Raw genomic sequence first — 6,497 nt, 5'->3', positions numbered from 1 at the left:
ATCTATGGTTTTGGCGTCGATTTTGTTGAAATTGGGTACTTATGGAATACTTCGATTTTTAATGATTTTTTATTTAAATTCAGTTTTTTTATCTAAATATATATTAATTTTTAGAATTATGGGTGGTGTTTTTCTTAGATGTGTTTGTTTACGTCAGGTTGATTTAAAGGTTTTGGTTGCTTATTCATCGGTTGTTCATATGAGTTTATTATTGGGAGGTATATTTACTTTACTTAAATTGGGAATAATTGGTTCATATGTTTTAATAATTTCTCATGGTTTATGTTCATCTGGTTTATTTTATTTAGTTAATGTATTTTATAGAGAGACAAACAGTCGTTTAATAATTATTAATAAGGGTTTATTAATTTGTATACCGTCAATAGCAATGTTTTGATTTATATTATGTTCTTCTAATATAGCTTCACCTGTTTCTTTAAATTTAGTTGGTGAAATTATATTAATAATTAGTCTTGTTATATGAATGAAGTTTATTTTTATTGGTCTAGTCTTATATTCATTTTTTAGATTTGTTTATTCATTGTATATATATAGATATATTTGTCATGGAAATTCTAATTTATGACTTAAAATAAGTAGAGGTATTGTAGTAAATTATTTTGTTTTGCTTATTCATTGAATTCCTTTAAATTTTTTGTTTTTGAATTTATCTATATTTTATTATTTAAATAGTTTAATTAAAAATTTTGATTTGTGGGATCAAAGATGTATTTTTTACTTTAAATAATCTTCAGAATTATTATTTTTGTTGTATTCATATTTTTTTGTGGGATTGCATATATTGTGTTTGGAGTATACATATATATAAATTTATTTTTATGTGTATTTGACTGAACAATTTTTGAGGTTGGTTCTTTGGTTTTTAGAATAACTATTTATATTGATTATACTGGTATAATTTTTTTAGGTGTGGTTTTGATTATTTCTTCAATAGTTCTTTTGTATAGTATGGATTATATATCTGGTGATAAGAGTATTGATCGGTTAAAGTATCTTATTTTTTTGTTTGTTTTATCTATATGTTTAATGATTTTAAGGCCTAATATTTTAAGTATCTTATTAGGCTGGGATGGGCTGGGCCTGATTTCATATTGTTTAGTAGTGTATTATCAGAGAGATATTGCTTATAGATCTGGTATATTAACTATTTTATGCAATCGGTTAGGAGACATTGGTTTGCTAATGCTGATCAGGTTTGGCGCATTTGTTGGATCATGAAATTTAATGTTGTATTCTTTTGATAGATTTATAATGGTTTTTATTTTTATTGCTATATTTACTAAGAGAGCTCAAATACCTTTTTCTTCTTGATTACCTGCAGCTATAACTGCTCCTACACCTGTATCTTCTTTGGTTCATTCTTCTACTTTAGTAACTGCTGGTGTTTATTTAATAATTCGTTATAATGAGGTTTTATTTTGTTTTGATTTGGGGGTTTTAATTTTTGTGTCTGTTTTTACGATGATGATGTCGGGTTTAATTGCTAATTTTGAGTTTGATTTAAAAAAGATTATTGCATTGTCTACTTTAAGTCAGTTAGGATTTATAATGAGTATTATGTTTTTTGGTTTGAGTGATTTAGCTTTTTTTCATTTGGTAATTCATGCAATGTTTAAATCTTTAATGTTTTTATGTGTAGGTGGTTTTATTCATTCAATGAATGATAATCAAGATATTCGTAATTATGGTGGTATATTTTATATTTATCCCTTAAAGAGTATTGTTATAATTATTTCTTTATTTTGTTTATGTGGGATTCCTTTTTTATCTGGTTTTTATTCAAAGGATTTAATTTTCGAGTATTTTTTAGTTAGATCAATAAATTTGTTATTAATATTAATATTTTATTTATCTATAATTTTTACTGTTAGTTATTCTATTCGGTTGGTAATCTGGTTATTTTTGGATTACTATAGTTTTTTCCCTTTTTCAAATCTTAAAGAAAGAAAATTGATTAGAGTTAGAATGATATTTTTAATGTTGATGTCTATTTTTTGTGGAAGGGTTTTTGCTAAATTGGTTTATAGGAAATATTTTTTTATATTGATGAATTTTGATAAGATTCTGATTATAAAGATATATATATATGGTATATTTTTGGGCTATCTATTTTATTTAAGTGAAATAACTAGATTCTTGAGTATTATTTATTTTTTTGCTTCTATGTACTTTTTAAATATTTTCTTTAAATTTTCTTATAAGTGACTTATTTTTAATTTTTATAGATATGAGAGTTGATTTGAGAAGGGCTGATATGAGTCTCTTAGAGGATTAAGAATCTATAAAATGATGTATTTGATTAACTTGCTAGATGTGAAGCGATTTGATTTAATTTTGATCGTAAAAATTTATATTTATATGTATTTGCTAATTATAATTATTTATTAATTTAAATAGCTTAAAAAGAGCATAATATTGAAAATATTAAGGTAATAATTTTTATTTTTAAATATAATTTATAAATTTTAAATTAATTTTATATTGAAAATATAATGTTTTTTTTAAACTATATAAATTAGAAATATAAATGATTAAACATTTTGATTAGAATTAGAAGTTCTATATTTTATTTCCTATTTAATTGGATTTATAATCATTTGAATTATTAACAATAATTTACCTCTACTTTGGTTTCAATTAATATATAAAGTAATTATTTACTTTTAATTTCGACTTAAAGATTTGACTATTGTTGTGTATATAATTATTTATAAGATATACTAGTTTAATTAATTATTAAATGCAATTTAATTGTTATTTATTAACTAATATCCTAATTGATTCATTCTAGATAAGAGAATATTCATTCAATTCATAAACTAATAATTAATATTAATAATAATAAATAGAATGTTGATTTTGTTGATATTATAATTTTATATTTAATTAGTGGTAGAATTGGGATGATTAGAATAATTTCAATGTCAAAGATTAGGAATATTAGGGTAATTAAGAAAAATTGAATTGAAAATGGTAATCGTGGTCTTGTTATTGGATTGAATCCACATTCAAATGGGGTTATTTTTTTTCGGTTTTTGTTAATTACTTTTGTAAATATTATATTTAGAAAAATTATTAAAATAGGGATAATTGAGAATACGATGAGAATTATTATTATGGAGATAATTATATATATTTTATTTTATTAAAATCTTTTAATTGGAAGTTAAATGTAATTATTATACTATATATATTAGAAGTTTCATCAGTAGATTGTAATATATAGAAATAATCAGATGATGTCTACAAAATGTCAATATCATGATGCGGTTTCGAAATTTAGATGATGTATTTTTGAGAAATGATTTATATTTAATCGGATGAAACAAGTAGATAGAAAAATTAAACCAATATTTACATGTGAACCATGAAATCCTGTTGTTATAAAGAAAATTGAACCATAAATTCTATCGTTAAAACAGAAAGGTGCTTCTATATATTCATAAATTTGTAATGTAGTGAAGTATATTCCTAAAATAATTGTTAATAATAATCTAATTTTTGTTTCTTTAAAGTTATTATTTAGTATAGCGTAGTGTCTTCATGTAATTGTAATTCCTGATGAAATTAAAATAATTGAATTTAATAAAGGAATATTGTATGGGTTGAATTGTTCAATTGAAGTTGGTGGTCAGTTTATACCAATTTCAATTCTTGGTGTAATTGATCTATGAAAGTATGCTCAGAAGAATGCTACAAAAAATAGAAGTTCTGAAATAATGAATATGATTATTCTTATTTTGATTAATTTAGTTACTGTTAGTGAATGAAATCCTTGAAATGTTCTTTCTCGAATAACATCTCGTCATCATTGAATTATACATATGATTAGAGTGATTATTCTTAAAAATATTAATAATTTTATTTTTAGATGAAATAGTAAAATTATTCCTATAAAAGTGTTTATAATATTAATTGATGTTAATATAGGTCATGGTCTTACTGTAACTATATGAAATGGGTGATTAGATATTGTCATAATTTGATTCATTAAAGTATAAGGTTCTTAAAATTGAGAATACGTAAGATTGAATTATTGCAACTGAGATTTCTAGAATAAATAGTATATTTTGAATAATAATTATAATTGGTATAATTATTAGAAAATTATTTAATGAATTACCTAAAAGTGATAGTAATAGGTGACCTGCTAGTATATTAGCAGTTAATCGAATTGCTAATGTTCATGGTCGAATGATATTTCTAATTGATTCAATAATAACTATAAAATTTATTAGAACTGTTGGTGTATTTATTGGAACTAGATGAATAAATATTTTGTTTGTGTTTTTTCATCATCCATAAATTATAAATCTTATTCATAATCTTAATGATAATGCTAAATTAATATTAAGATGACTTGTAGGTGTGAAAATGTAGGGAAATAGTCCAAATAGGTTAAATAGAAGAATTATTTTTATTAAGCTGATAAAAATAATTAAGTTAATAAATATTTTTTTATTTGTTAATAATTTGAATTCTTTGAATATAAAATTATTTAATAGTATTCATATTATATTGATTCGTGATGGTAAAAATCAGTAGTTATTGGATAAAATTAATAGTGGAATTGTTAAACTAATTCAATTTAGGGATAATATTGTTCTGGTTGATGGGTCAAAGATTGAGAATAGATTTGTTATCATTTTCATTTAATTGAATTAATTTTTTGTTTTTTTTTGAGTTGATAGTGTTGTATTTGTAAAGAAATTTATAATGATTGTTGTTATAATTATTATTAAGGTTATTAATATTATTATTAATCAAATTATAGGTTTTATTTGAGGGATGAAAGATTATTAATATTCATTAGAAGTATTCGCTTGTACTATAATATGGTTTAAGAGACCAATTCTTGCATTTCAGACATCTAATGAAAAAATATTATTTATTAATAATTTTAAATTGACAATTTAATGTTATTTTTAACTAATTCTTTAATTGTTTTAAAATGAGTTTAGTCAGTTTTTAAAGTTTTTAATTGATGTTCTTTCTATTACGATTGGTATAAATCTATGATTTGATCCACAGATTTCTGAGCATTGTCCATAGAATAATCCTGCTCGGTTAGAGTATAAAGTTATTTGATTGATTCGTCCGGGAGTTGCATCTATTTTTATACCTATAGAAGGAATAGTTCATGAGTGGATTACATCTGTAGATGTAGTAATTAATCGAATAGGAATTTTGTAAGGAACAATTATTCGATTATCTACATCTAGAAGACGAAATGTATTTAAGTTTTCAATTTCATTAATTATGTATGAATTAAATTCGATATTATTAAAATCTGGATATTCGTAACTTCAATATCATTGATGACCAATTGATTTAATTGTAAAGAATGGATTTCATAATTCATCAATAAAGTATAGGGTTTTTATAGATGGTACTGCGATTGTTATTAATATGATTATTGGAGTAATTGTTCAGATAATTTCAATTGGAGTGATTATTTAAAAGGAATCGGTTAGTAAATTTATTTTTAATTATGTTAATTATAGTGATTATTGTAGATGAAATAATTATGATTAATATGATTATGGTTAGATTGTGAAATGCATTTAAATTATCAGCAAATGGTGAATTTGGATCTTGGAATGATATTATGTTTCATGTAGCTATTTTTAATAAAAATTTTAATTTTATGTATGGGGCTTAAATCCATTGCACTATTCTGCCATAATTAAAATTTTGTTACAATTGGAATTTCATTGAATGAGTGATTGAATGGTGGATAATTTTGTGACCATTCTAGTGAACTTTGATTAAATTTAAATATAATAATTCGTTTTGATATAAATCTTTCAAGCATAATGAAAATAAATAAAATTGTTCTGTTTAATGAAATAATTGCTCCTATAGAGGATAATAAATTTCAACAGTAATATACATCTGGGTATTCCGAGTATCGTCGTGGTATTCCTATTAATCCTAGGAAATGTTGTGGAAAGAATGTTAAATTTACACCAATAAATATTATAAAGAATTGGATTTTTAATCATTTATTATTTATTGAAAATCCAGTTACTGCTGGAAATCAATGTACAATTCTGGCAATAATTGAAAAGACTGCTCCTATTGACAATACATAATGAAAATGACCAACTACATAATATGTATCATGTAGAATAATATCAATTGATGAATTTGATAATATAATTCCGGTTAAACCTCCTATGGTGAATAGGAAAATGAATCCTAGTGACCATAAGATTTGTGGATTTATATTTATCTTTGCACCATGATAAGTAGCTAATCATCTAAATACTTTAATTCCCGTAGGAATTGCAATAATTATTGTAGCTGAGGTAAAGTATGCTCGTGTATCTACGTCTAACCCAACAGTGAATATATGATGGGCTCATACAATAAATCCAAGAAATCCAATACCTAGTATTGCATAAATTATTCCAATATTTCCAAATGTTTCTTTTTTCCCTCTTTCATTATAAATAATGTGTGAAATTAGACCA

General features: G+C 23.1%; 3 pseudogenes; 1 reads left to right on the top strand and 2 right to left on the bottom strand.

Annotated features, from left to right (window-relative positions):
* The first annotated feature begins 4 nt into the window (after positions 1-4).
* LOC143378340 (NADH-ubiquinone oxidoreductase chain 4 pseudogene) lies at positions 5-1,472 on the top strand (annotated as a pseudogene).
* A 1,323-nt stretch (positions 1,473-2,795) lies between these two features.
* LOC143378339 (cytochrome c oxidase subunit 3 pseudogene) lies at positions 2,796-4,891 on the bottom strand (annotated as a pseudogene).
* LOC143378341 (cytochrome c oxidase subunit 2-like) lies at positions 4,000-6,114 on the bottom strand (annotated as a pseudogene).
* Positions 6,115-6,497: the final 383 nt, after the last annotated feature.

The sequence above is a fragment of the Andrena cerasifolii genome, unplaced genomic scaffold, assembly GCF_050908995.1.
Source record: "Andrena cerasifolii isolate SP2316 unplaced genomic scaffold, iyAndCera1_principal scaffold3416, whole genome shotgun sequence".
Classification (NCBI taxonomy): Eukaryota; Metazoa; Arthropoda; class Insecta; order Hymenoptera; family Andrenidae; genus Andrena; species Andrena cerasifolii.
Note: the sequence above shows the minus strand (reverse complement) of the source record. Positions and strands in the feature narration are given on the sequence as shown.